This window comes from Capricornis sumatraensis, chromosome 7, assembly GCF_032405125.1.
Source record: "Capricornis sumatraensis isolate serow.1 chromosome 7, serow.2, whole genome shotgun sequence".
NCBI classification, from domain to species: Eukaryota; Metazoa; Chordata; class Mammalia; order Artiodactyla; family Bovidae; genus Capricornis; species Capricornis sumatraensis.
Window position 1 is genome coordinate 27,958,634 of NC_091075.1, and position 14,612 is coordinate 27,973,245.

Sequence of the window (14,612 nt, forward strand, 5' to 3'; positions counted from 1 at the left end):
GAAAATAAAGCCTGTCACTGTTTCCATTTTTTTCCCCATTTATTTGCCATAAAGTGAAAGGACTAGGTGTGATGATCTTAGTTTTTTGAAAGCTGGATCTTAAGCCTGTTCTTTTATTTCTTGTCTTTTTGGTAATAGTCGTTCTAACAAGTGTGAAGTGATATCTTACTGTGGTTTTGATTTCATTTACCTGATGATTAGTAATATCAAGCTCCTTTTCATGTGTCTGTTGGGCATTTGAATGTCTTCTTTGGAAAAATTTTTCTTTATGTTCTCTGAACATTTTTAATCCAGTTGTTTGGTTTTTTGCTATTGAATTGTACGAGTTCTTTATATCTTTACTTGGATAGTAAAGCCTTATTAGATAGATTTGCAAATATTTCCTTCCAAACAGCAAGTTGTTTTTTCATTTTTCATTATTAGTCTCTTTGTTGTGGAGGGTTTTTAGTTTGATGTAGCTCCACTTGTTTATTTTTAATTTTATTACTTTTGCTTTTGGTGTCAAACACACATACACAGATCATCACCAAGTTCAATGTCAAGGAGATTACTGCCTATGTTTTCTTCTATTTTTATGGTTTTAGGTAAAGGATGCTGTTTTCTTTTTCTTTCTGTTAGTTCATTATTTAGTTCAGTAGAGTTCAGTCTCTCAGTTGTGTCCGACTCTTTGCAACCCCATGAATCACAGCACACCAGGCCTCCCTGTCCATCACCAACTCCCAGAGTTCACTCAGACTCACGTCCATCGAGTCAGTGATGCCATCCAGCCATCTCATCCTCTGTCGTCCCCTTCTCTTCCTGCCCCCAATCCCTCCCAGCATCAGAGTCTTTTCCAATGAGTCAACTCTTCGCATGAAGTGGCCAAAGTACTGGAGTTTCAGCTTTAGCATCATTCTTTCCAAAGAAATCCCAGGGCTGATCTCCTTCAGAATGGACTGGTTGGATCTCCTTGCAGTCCAAGGGACTCTCAAGAGTCTTCACCAACACCACAGTTCAAAAGCATCAATTCTTCGGCGCTCAGCCTTCTTCACAGTCCAACTCTCAAATCCATGCATGGCCACTGGAAAAACCATAACCTTGACTAGATGGACCTTTGTTAGCAAAGTAATGTCTCTGCTTTTCAATATGCTATCTAGGTTGGTCATAATTTTTCTTCCAAGTAGTAAACGTCTTTTAATTTCATGGCTACAATCACCATCTGCAGTGATTTTGCAGCCCAAAAAAATAAAGTCTGCCACTGTTTCCACTGTTTCCCCATCTATTTCCCATGAAGTGATGCGACCAGATGCCATGATCTTCGTTTTCTGAATGTTGAGCTGTAAGCCACCTTTTTCACTCTCCTCTTTCACTTTCTTCAAGAGGCTTTTTAGTTCCTCTTCACTTTCTGCCATAAGGTTGGTGTCATCTGCATATCTGAGGTTATTGATTTTAGTTGAGGTGATTGATTTTAGTTGAGGTTAGTTCATTATAACTGTATGTAAATGTAACAGATTTCTGTATATTGATTTTATATCCTGCATATTTACTGTATTTATTCTAACAGTTTTATGATAGAGTCATTAGGGTTTTCTGTATAGACTATCATCTCATTTGCAAATAGTGACAGTTTTACTTCTCCCTTTATAATTTAGATGACTTTTCTTTTTCTTGCCTAATTGCTCTGGCTAGGTCTTCCAATACTGTGTTGAATAAAAGTGGCAGTAGTGGGCATCCTTGTCCTGTTTCTGATCTCCAAGGAAATGTTTTCAGATATTCACTGCTGAGTATTGTGTCACTGGGTTTGTCATTTGTGGCCTTTATTGTGGTACATTCCCTCTATACCCACTCTGTTGAAAGTTTTTTTTTTTTTAATCATAAATAGATGTTGAATTTTATCAAATGCTTTTTCTGCATTTGTTAAGATGTTTATATAATTTTTACCTTGCATTTTGATAATGTAGTATGTCACATTGATTGATTTTTGAATGTTGAACCATCCTTGTATCTCTGGAATAAATTTCGTTTGATTGTGGTATATGATACTTTTATATATTTTTGAATTCAGTTTACGAATATTTTGCTAAGGATTTTTGCATCTATATTTACCAGGGATATTGGCCTGTAATCCCCTTTTCTTGTGGTATCCTTGCCTGATTTTGGTATCGGAGTAATGCTGGCCTCATAAAATGAGCTTGGAAGTGTTCCCTTCTATTTTTAGGGAGAGTTTGAGAAGGATTGCTATTAGTGCTTGAATGTTTGGTAGAATTCATCAATGTAATTGTCTGGTCCTGGACTTTTCTCATAGGGAGGTTTGTGATTATTTCTTTTTTCACGGTATATGATTCTTTTAATGTACAGTTCAATTCGGTTTGCTAATATTCTGTTGAGAATTTTTGTATTTTTTAAATCAGGTATATTGGCCTGTATTTTTTTTTTTTTCCTTGTAGTGTCTTTATCTGGTGTTGGTATCAGGGTAATGTTGGTCTCATAAAATGAGTTTGAAAGTGTTCCCTTCTCATCAGTTTGTTTTTTTAACTTTTTATTTTATATTGGAGTGTAGCCAATCAACAGTGCTGTGATAGTTTCAGGTAGACAGCAAAGGTGTTCAACCATACATATACATGTATCCATTCTCCCCAGACTCCAGGAGGCTTGTGATTATTCATTCAACCTCTTTACTAGTAATCAGTCTGTTCAGGTTTTCTATTTCTTCCTGATTTAGTCCTGGGGGATAGTATGTTTCCCCAAATTTACCCATTTCTTCTAGGTTGATAATTTGGTTGGTATATGAGTATTCCTAGTAGTCTCTCATTATCCTTTGTATTTCTATGTTTATTTATTTGAGCCCTTTCTTGTTTTCTTGTTAAGTCTAGCTAAAGGTTTGGTATATGAGTATTCCTGGTAGTCTCTCATTATCCTTTGTATTTCTATGTTTATTTATTTGAACCCTTTCTTGTTTTCTTGCTAAGTCTAGCTAAAGTTTTGTCAATTTTGCTTGTCTTCTCAAAGTACCAGCTCTTGCCAGATACAGATTCTTTTCAAGTGCATATGGAATATTCTCTAGTATTAACCACAGACTAGGGCACAAAACAGGCCTTGACCAATTTAAGAGTATAGAAATTATTTCAAGCATCTTTTCTGACCACAATGGCATGAAACTACATGCCACAGAAAATCAAACACAGATAAAGAAATGAGAAAAACAATTGCATGGAGACTAAAAAAAATCAATGGGTCAAAGATGAACTCAAAGAAGAAATTGAAGAATACCTTGAGACAAATAACAGTGAAAACACAGCCACACAAAATCTACAGAATGCAGCAAAAGCAGTTCTTAGAAAGACATTCCTATTGATTCAGGTGTCTTTAAAACAAACAAGAGTCTCAAATAAACCACCTAACCCAGTACCTAAAGGAATTAGAAAAAAAGAACAAACAAAACCTAAAGTCAGCAGAAAGAAGGAGATACAAAAGGTCAGAGAGGTAATACATAAAATAGAGATTTTTAAAAATAGAAATAATCAATAAAACCAAGAACTGTCAAAAAATTGACAAACCTCTGGCCAGGCTCACCAAGATTAAGAAAGAGAAGACCCAATTAAACAAAATAAGAAACAAAGAGGAGTAATAATAATAGATGCTGTAGAAATACAGAAAAAAATCATAAGAGAATACCTAGAACAATTATAACAATTATATGCTAACAAATTTGGCAACCTCAAAGAAATGGACAACCTCCTAGAAACATACAGCCCACCAAAACTGAACAAAGAAGAAATAGGTAATTTGAACAGCCTGATCAGTAGAAGTGAAACAAGATTGCAATTTTAAAACTCCCTACAGGATCTAACTTGGGCTAGCAAACCAGACTGTGGGATAGCTACCACGCGAAAAGCTCGAATATAAGACACCGCCAGGACCGCGCACAGAACAAAGGACTGAACGGACATAGCCGCTGCAGACCATCCCCGCCAGGGACAGGCAGCCAGAGCCGTAAGGGCTGGAAAGGGGCAATTGCAGCCCCGGAGAGACTCTACCTACCAAACTGCAAGCAGGCTTCTTTGTTAAGACTTCTGGGGGTGCTGGACAGTCACCATCTGCCTCACAAGGGGCACCATTGGTACACCCAGAAAACTGAGCAGCAGAGACAGAAAAGGTGACTAGTTGCAGCGATGGCACTCGCCAAACTCCTGAGCTACTCGGTCCTGGGAAGGGCACAAAACGCAGTTCCAACCGAATCTGAGCCTCGGAGGGCTACCTGAGCACCGAACCTGAGCAGCTTAGACCGGGGAAATGCACGCAGCCTAGGGCTGGCCTCAGACGGTTCCCGGCTGAGCATCGTAGAACCGGAGCGGTTTGTGCGCCGCGAGAAGGGACAGGTCCAGCGGGGCTGAGACACTGTGTGCACACGACAGTGCTATTTGTTTGCAGCATCCCCCTCTCCCCATAGCGCGACTGAACTACTGAGCCTAAAAGACCAGCAAACAGAAGAAGTTAAACAGAGGGAACCGCCTTGGAAGTGACCCCACACTGCCCATCAGAGAAGGGCCAGATATATCTTTACTATTTTTACAATCATTCCTTTTTCTTCCCCCCACCCCTTTTTTTTCCTTTTTTTTTCTTGCGTTTTTTTCCTAACTTTTTAAAAAATTATTGTCTTCTATTTCTCCTCTAATTTTTATTTCTATAACCTACTATTACTTTTCAAAAAAAAAGACTATTTTTTTAAGGCAAATACCATATATAGTCTTTATGTGGTGTGGTTGGAGTTTTTAAAAAATTCTTGTGGCTTTTTTTTTCTTTCTTTTTCCTTTTTTCCTTCTGCTTCTTCTTTTTTTTTTTTAATATTGTATTTTTGAAAATCCAACCTCTACTCTAGATTTTTAAACTTTGCTTTTTGGTTTCTGTTGTCAATTTTGTACATTTAAAAATCCAAACTTCACTACCCAATTTTACCTGAGAGCAAGATTACTGGCTTGACCACTCTCTCCTCCTTTGGACTCTCCTTTTTCTCCACCAGGTGGCCTCTGTCTCTTTCCTCCCCCATCTCTTCTCTATCTAACTCTGTGAATCTCTGTGTGTTCCAGATGGTGGAGAACACCTAAGGAACTGGTTACTGGCAGGATTTGTCTTTCTCCTTTTCATTCCTCTCTCTTATCCTCCTGGCCACCTCTGTCTACTTCCTCCCTCTCCTCTTCCCCGTATAACTCCGTAAATACCTCTGAGCGGGCCAGACTATAGATCGCACATAAGGAAGGGACTACTGGCTAGCTTGCTCTCTCCTCTTTTGATCTCACCGCATCTCATTCCAGTTACCTCTAACTACCCCCTCCATCTTCTCTTCTCCTTGTAACTCAGTGAACCTCTCTGAGTGTCCCTCAATGTGGAGAAACTTTTCATCTTTAACCTAGATGTTTTATCATCGGTGCTGTATAGATGGAGAAGTCTAGAGGCTACTGTAAAAATAAAACTGAAAACCAGAAGCAGGAGGCTTAAGTCCAAAGCCTGAGAACATCAGAGAACTCCTGAATTCAGGGAACATTAAGCAATAGGAGCTCATCAAACACCTCCATACCTACACTGAAACCAAGCTCCACCCAAGGGCCAACAAGTTCCAGAGCAAGACATATCATGCAAATTCTCCAGCAACACAGGAACACACCCCTGAGCTTCAATATACAGGCAGCTCAAAGCTACTCCAAAACCTTTGACGTCTCATAGCCCATTACTGGTCACTCCACTGCACTCCAGAGAGAAGAAACCCAGCTCCACCCACCAGAACTCCAACACAAGCCTCCCTAACCAGGAAACCTTGACAAGCCACTGATACAACCCCACCCACAGTGAGGAAGCTCCATAATAAAGAGAACTCCACAAATTACTAGAATATTAAAAGAACACCCCAAACGCAGCAATATAAACAAGATGAAGAGATAGAGGAATACCCAGCAGGTTAAGGAACAGGAGAAATGCCCACCAAACCAAACAAAAGAGGAAGAGATAGGGAATCTACCTGAGAAAGAATTCCGAATATTGATAGTGAAAATGATCCAAAATCTTAAAATCAAAATGGAATCACAGACAAATAGCCTGGAGACAAGGACTGAGAAGATGCAAGAAAGGTTTAACAAGGACCTAGAGAAATAAAAAAGAGTCAATATGTAATGAATAATGCAATAAATGAGATCAGAAACACTCTGGAGGCAACAAATAGTAGAATAACGGAGGCAGAAGATAGGATTAGTGAAATAGAAGATAGAATGGTAGAAATAAATGAATCAGAGAGAAAAAAAGAAAAACGAATTAAAAGAAATGAGGACAATCTCAGAAACCTCCAGGACAACATGAAACGCTCCAACATTCGAAGTATAGGAGTCCCAGAAGAAGAAGACAGAAAGAAAGACCATGAGAAAATCCTTGAGGAGATAATAGTTGAAAACTTCCCTAAAATGGGGAAGGAAATAATCACCCAAGTCCAAGAAACACAGAGAGTTCCAAATAGGATAAACCCAAGGCGAAACACCCCAAGACACATATTAATCAAATTAACAAAGATCAAACACAAAGAACAAATATTAAAAGCAGCAAGGGAAAAACAACAAATAACACACAAGGGGATTCCCATAAGGATAACAGCTGATCTTTCAATAGAAACTCTTCAGGCCAGGAGGGAATGGCAAGACATACTTAAGGTGATGAAAGAAAATAACCTACAGCCCAGACTACTGTACCCAGCAAGGATCTCATTCAAATATGAAGGAGAAATCAAAAGCTTTACAGAGAAGCAAAAGCTGAGAGAATTCAGCACCACCAAACCAGCTCTCCAACAAATTCTAAAGGATATTCTCTAGACAGGAAACACAAAAAGGGTGTATAAACCCGAACCCGAAACAATAAAGTAAATGGTAACGGGATCATACTTATCAATAATTACCTTAAATGTAAATGGGTTGAATGCCCCAACCAAAAGACAAAGATTGGCCGAATGGATACAAAAACAAGACCCCTCTATATGCTGCTTACAAGAGACCCACCTCAAAACAAGGGACGCATACAGATTGAAAGTGAAGGGCTGGAAAAAAGATATTCCACACAAATAGAGACCAAAAGAAAGCAGGAGTGGCAATACTCATATCTGATAAAATAGACTTTAAAACAAAGGCTGTGAAAAGAGATAAAGAAGGCCACTACATAATGATCAAAGGATCAATCCAAGAAGAAGATATAACAATTATAAATATATATGCACCCAATATAGGAGCGCTGCAATATGTAAGACAAATGCTAACAAGTATGAAAGGGGAAATTAACAATAACACAATAATAACGGGAGACTTTAATACCCCACTCACACCTATGAACAGATCAATTAAACAGAAAATTAACAAAGAAACGCAAACTTTAAATGATACATTAGACCAGTTAGACCTAATTGATATCTATAGGACATTTCACCCCAAAACAATGAATTTCACCTTTTTCTCAAGTGCTCATGGAACCTTCTCCAGGATAGACAACATCCCGGGCCATAAATCTAACCTTGATAAATTTAAAAAAATCGAAATCATTCCAACCATCTTTTCTGACCATAATGCATTAAGATTAGATCTCAATTACAGAAGAAAAACTATTAAAAATTATAACATATGGAGGTTGAACAACACACTTCTGAATAACCAACAAATCACAGAAGAAATCAAAAAAGAAATCAAAATATGCATAGAAACTAATGAAAATGAAAACACAACAACCCAAAACCTGTGGGACACTATAAAAGCAGTGCTAAGAGGAAAGTTCATAGCACTACAGGCATACCTCAAGAAACAAGAAACAAGTCAAATAAATAACCTAACTCTACACCTAAAGCAACTAGAAAAGGAAGAATTGGAGAACCCCAGAGTTAGTAGAAGGAAAGAAATCTTAAAATTAGGGCAAAAATAAATGCAAAAGAAACAAAAGAGACCATAGCAAAAATCAACAAAGCTAAAAGCTGGTTCTTTGAAAGGATAAATAAAATTGACAAACCATTAGCCAGACTCATCAAGAAGCAAAGAGAGAAAAATCAAATCAATAAAATTAAAAATGAAAATGGAGAGATCACAACAGACAACACAGAAATACAAAGGATCATAAGAGACTACTATGAGCAATTATATGCCAATAAAATGGACAACGTGGAAGAAATGGACAAATTCTTAGAAAAGTACAATACTCCAAAACTGAACCAGGAAGAAATAGAAAATCTTAACAGACCCATCACAAGCACGGAAATTGAAACTGTAATCAGAAATCTTCCAGCAGACAAAAGCCCAGGTCCAGATGGCTTCACAGCTGAATTCTAACAAAAATTTAGAGAAGAGCTAACACCTATCCTCCTCAAACTCTTCCAGAAAATTGCAGAGGAAGGTAAACTTCCAAACTCATTCTATGAGGCCACCATCACCCTAATACCAAAACCTGGCAAAGATACTACAAAAAAGGAAAACTACAGGCCAATATCATTGATGAACATAGATGCAAAAATCCTGAACAAAATTCTAGCAATCAGAATCCAACAACACATTAAAAAGATCATACACCATGACCAAGTGGGCTTTATCCCAGGGATGCAAGGATTCTTCAATATCCGCAAATCAATCAATGTAATTCACCACATTAACAAATTGAAAAATAAAAGCCATATAATTATCTCAATAGATGCAGAGAAGGCCTTTGACAAAATTCAACATCCATTTATGATAAAAACTCTCCAGAAAGCAGGAATAGAAGGCACATACCTCAACATAATAAAAGCTATATATGACAAACCCACAGCAAACATTATCCTTCAGTGGTGAAAAATTGAAAGCATTTCCCCTAAAGTCAGGAACAAGACAAGGGCGCCCACTTTCACCGCTACTATTCAACACAGTTCTGGAAGTTTTGACTATAGCAATCAGAGAAGAAAAAGAAATAAAAAGAATCCAAATTGGAAAAGAAGAAGTAAAACTCTCATTGTTTGCAGATGACATGATCCTCTACATAGAAAACCCTAAAGACTCCACCAGAAAATTACTAGAGGTAATCAATGAATATAGTAAAGTTGCAGGATATAAAATCAACACACAGAAATCCCTTGCATTCCTATACACTAATAATGAGAAAGTAGAAAAAGAAATTAAGGAAACAATTCCATTCACCATTGCAACGAAAAGAATAAAATACTTAGGAATATATCTACTTAAAGAAACCAAAGACCTATATATAGAAAATTATAAAACACTGGTAAAAGAAATCAAAGAGGACACTAATAGATGGAGAAATATACCATATTCATGGATCAGAAGAATCAATATAGTGAAAATGAGTATACTACCCAAAGCAATTTAGAAATTCAATGCAATCCCTATGAAGCTACCAGCCATACTTTTCACAGAACTAGAACAAATAATTTCAAGATTTGTATGGAAATACAAAAGAAACCTCAAATAGCCAAAGCAATCTTGAGAAAGAAGAATGGAACTGGAGGAATCAACTTGCCTGACTTCAGGCTCTACTACAAAGCCACAGTCATCAAGACAGTATGGTACTGGCACAAAGACAGAAATATAGATCAATGGAACAAAATAGAAAGCCCAGAGATAAATCCACACACATATGGACACCTTATCTTTGACAAAGGAGGCAAGAATATACAATGGAGTAAAGATAATCTCTTTAACAAGTGGTGCTGGGAAAACTGGTCAACCACTTGTAGAATGAAACTAGATCACTTTCTAACACCGCACACAAAAATAAACTCAAAATGGATTAAAGATCTAAATGTAAGACCAGAAACTATAAAACTCCTAGAGGAGAACATAGGCAAAACACTCTCAGACATAAATCACAGCAGGATCCTCTATGATCCACCTCCCAGAATTCTGGAAATAAAAGCAAAAATAAACAAATGGGATCTAATTAAAATTAAAAGCTTCTGCACAACAAAGGAAACTATAAGCAAGGTGAAAAGACAGCCTTCGGAATGGGAGAAAATAATAGCAAATGAAGCAACTGACAAACAACTAATCTCAAAAATATACAAGCAACTTATGCAGCTCAATTCTAGAAAAATAAACGACCCAATCAAAAAATGGGCCAAAGAACTAAATAGACATTTCTCCAAAGAAGACATACGGATGGCTAACAAACACATGAAAAGATGCTCAACATCACTTATTATCAGAGAAATGCAAATCAAAACCACAATGAGGTACCACTTCACACCAGTCAGAATGGCTGCGATCCAAAAATCTGCAAGCAATAAATGCTGGAGAGGGTGTGGAGAAAAGGGAACCCTCCTACACTGTTGGTGGGAATGCAAACTAGTGCAACCACTATGGAGAACAGTGTGGAGATTCCTTTAAAAATTGCAAATAGAACTGCCATATGACCCAGCAATCCACTGCTGGCATACACACCGAGGAAACCAGAATTGAAAGAGACACATGTACCCCAGTGTTCATCGCAGCACTGTTTATAATAGTCAGGACATGGAAACAACCTAGATGTCCATCAGCAGCTGAATGGATAAGAAAGCTGTGGTACATATACACAATGGAGTATTACTCAGCTGTTTGAAAGAATACATTTGAATCAGTTCTGTTGAGATGGATGAAACTGGAGCCGATTATACAGAGTGAAGTAAGCCAGAAAGAAAAACATCAATACAGTATACTAACACATATATATGGAATTTAGAAAGATGGCAATGATGACCCTGTATGCAAGACACCAAAAAAGACACAGATGTGTATAGCGGACTTCTGGACTCAGAGGGAGAGGGAGAGGTTGGGATGATTTGGGAGAATGGCATTGAAACGTGTATACTATCATGTAAGATTCGAATCACCAGTCTATGTCCGATGCAGGATACAGCATGCTTGGGGCTGGTGCATGGGGATGACCCAGAGGGATGTTGTGGGGAGGGAGGTGGGAGGGGGGTTCATGTTTGGGATCGCATGTACACCCGTGGTGGATTCATGTCAATGTATGGCAAAACCAATACACTATTGTAAAGTAAAATAAAGTAAAAATAAAAATTCAAAAATAAATAAATAAATAAAACTCTCTACAAACTAAAGTCCAGGACCTGATAGCTTCACTGGGAAATCCTACCAAATGTCAAAGAGGAAGTTATACCAATCCATCTCAAACTCTTCCAAAAGATTGGAGAGGAAGGAATATTCCCAAAGACATTCTACAAAGCCACCGTCACTCTGATACTAAAACTAGACAAAGACACTACCGAAAAGAAAACTACAGGCCAATATCTTTGATAAATATAGGTGCAAAAATTCTCAACAAAATATTAGCAACCAAATCCAATGACACATAAGTAAGGTCATACACCATGACCAAGTTGAATTAATCCCAGGGTCACAAAAATGGCTCAACATATGCAAATCAATTAATGTGATACACTACATAAATAAAAAAAGGACAAAAACCACATGATCATCTCAATAGATACAGAAAAAAGCATTTGACCAAGCTAAACATCCATTCATGATAAAAACCGTTATGAAAGTGGGTAGATGGAACATATCTCAACATAATAAAATTTATTTATGACAAACCCACAGCCAATACAGTACTCAACAGTGAAAAGCTGAAAGCCTTCCTGCTAAAATCTGGAACAAGACAAGGATGCCTACTTTCATCACTTCTCTTCAACATAGTATTGGAAGTCCTAGCCACAGCAATCAGAAAAGAAAAAGATCTAAAAGGTATTCAAATTAGTAGAGAAGAGGTAAAATCGTTATCATCAGCAGATGACATGATAATATATGTAGAAAACCCTAAAGACTCCACACAAAAACTACTAGAACTGATAAACTCAGAAAGGTAGCCGGATACACAATTAACATACAGAAATCAGTTGTATTTTTTATGCTAATGATGAAATATCAGAAAGAAATGTAAGCAGTGTTTTAAAATTGCACCCCCCAAAATAAAATATTTAGGAATAAACCTCACCAAGGGAGATGAAAGAATTATATGCTGAGAACTACAAAATATCAATAAAGGAAATTAAAGATGATTCAAAGAAATGGAAAATTATCCTATGCTCTTGGATTGGAAGAATTAATGTTATTAAAATGGCCATACTTCCCAAAGCAATCTACAAATTAAATGTGATCTCTATTAAATTACTTATGACATTTTTCACAGAAATAGAACAAATAATACTAAAATTTATTTGGACCCATAAAAACAGCCATAATTACCAAAGCAATTCTGAGGAAAAAGAGCAAAGCAGGAGGTATAATCCTTCCAGACTTCAGACAATACCACAAGGCTACAGTAATCAAAATAGCATGGTATTGGTACAAAATTAGACATACAGATCAATGGAACAGAACAGAGAGCCCAGAAATAAACCCACACACCTATGGACAATTAATTTTTGACAAAGGAGGCAAGAATATACAGAAAGAAAGAAGGTGTTGGCAAAGCTGGACAGCTGCATGCACATCTTCACACCATACACAAAATTAAACTCAAAATGGCTCAAAGGACATCTAAATATAAGACAAGATTCCACAAACTCCTAAAATAGAATGTAGGTGAAACATTCTCTGACACAAATCATACCAATGTTTCCTTTCTTCAGCCTCCCAAGACAAAAACCAAAAATAAACAAATGGGACCTAATCAAACTTACAGTCTTTTGGACAGCAAAGGAAACCATAACAAAACAAAAAGACAGCCCACTGACTGGGAGAAAATATGTGCAAATAATACAGCCAAGAAGGGCTTATTCCAAAATATACAAAGAGCTCATACAACGGAAAAAAAAAAAAAATTACCCAATCCAAAAATGGGCAGACGAGTTTTATAGAAGGATAACTGGACTTCCCAAACAGAGGGTTCAGCATTAAAGAGCAGAATGTAAGCATTTTCAGTCATGTAAGCATTTAATAGTATTGCTAACCTACAAACGTCACACTGGGAAATGTCTAAGGCCAGGTAGTAGTGACTTCCTTGGATATCTCATGGTTAGCACAAGCTTGCTGTAAGGTAACTAAGCGCAAGAACTCAATAATTATTTATTAAACATCTATTGCATACATGCTACTAAATGTCATTGAGAACATAAATGAAATTTAAGAAGGTCCCAGACCAGAAATTTCCAGTAGAATAAGTAATTGATCTCTATATCAAATATAGAAAGCAATAGGGAAAAAAAAAATAGGCCCCTCTATAGCACAGGAGCTCTGCTCTTATGTGGCATCCTGGATAGAAGCAGGGTTTGGGGGAGAATGGATATATGCAAATGCATGGCTGAGTCCCTTAGATGTTCACCGAAAATTATCACAACATTGTTAACTGGCTATGCATGCTAAGTCATTTCAATGTCTTTGACTGACTCACTGTGATCCCGTGGATTATAGCCTGCCCAGCTCCACTGTTCATGGAATTCTCCAGGCAAGAATATAGGCACGAGTTGCTATTTCCTTCTCTAGGGGATCTTCCTGAACCAGGGATCAAACCTATGTTTATCAGTTATACCCCAACACAAAATTAAAAGCTCAAAACAAAAAATGTTTCTCATATGACACAAGAGTATTGCTGATGCTGACAAGATGACTATGAAATAGAGCTAACAAATCTACATAGAAGGCCCCTTTGACCTCAGTCTCAAGATTTGGGTAGGATTTGAATGGTTTCCATTGTGGCTCAGTTGGTAAAGAATCCACCTGCAATGCGGGAGACCTGGATTCGATCCCTGAGTTGGGAAGATCCTCTAGAGGAGGGCATGGCAACCCATTCCAGTATCCTTGCCTGGAGAATCCCCATGGACAGAGGAGCCTGGCAGGGGAGGGGGGGTGGGGAGCTATAGTCCATGGGGTTGGGGGGGGGGGAGCTATAGCCCATGGGGATGCAAAGAGTTGGACACAACTGCGTGACTTTCACTTTGAATAGACCAAGAGGACAGAAAAGAGAATAAGGAAAATGATGGGTAAGGGTTAAATGAGGAATGGGTTTCTGTTTGGGGTATAATAATAAAAGCTTTATAAAGAACATAGGTGCTGTATTGGAGAGTAGGAAGGGGTAAGGTGGATGAGAAGGTTAGCATCAGATTATGAAGGACCTTGTACACCGAACACAAGATCTGGACTTTCTTCTTTCCTTCAGACCCTTCTAAACTGGAAGCAACTTGAAATTGTACGACCACCCTTGCCTCTCTGGTGCATGAATGTTCCTCGGTTCTCAGTCTTTTCTCAGCAACTACACAATTAAAGCTTATTTACATGGCAAAGAACTAGTCATGAAATTATTCCCTTAGTGATTCTAGGGAAATGTGTTCTTTTCATTGATTTATCCACATTGACAGAATGTGCTGTGCTGTGCTGTGCTTAGTTGCTCAGCCGTGTCCGAATCTTTGCAGCTCCATGGACTGTAGCCTGCCAGGCTCCTCTGTCCATGTGGATTCTCCAGGCAAGAATACTGGAGGGGGTTGCCATGCCCTCCTCCAGGGGATCCTCCCAACCCAGGGATTGAACCCAGGTCTCCTGTATTGCAGACGATTCTTTACTGTCTGAGCCAGCACGGAAGTTTCCTCAACATTTCTAGGGAAATATGTCCTTTTTGTTGATTTATTCACATTG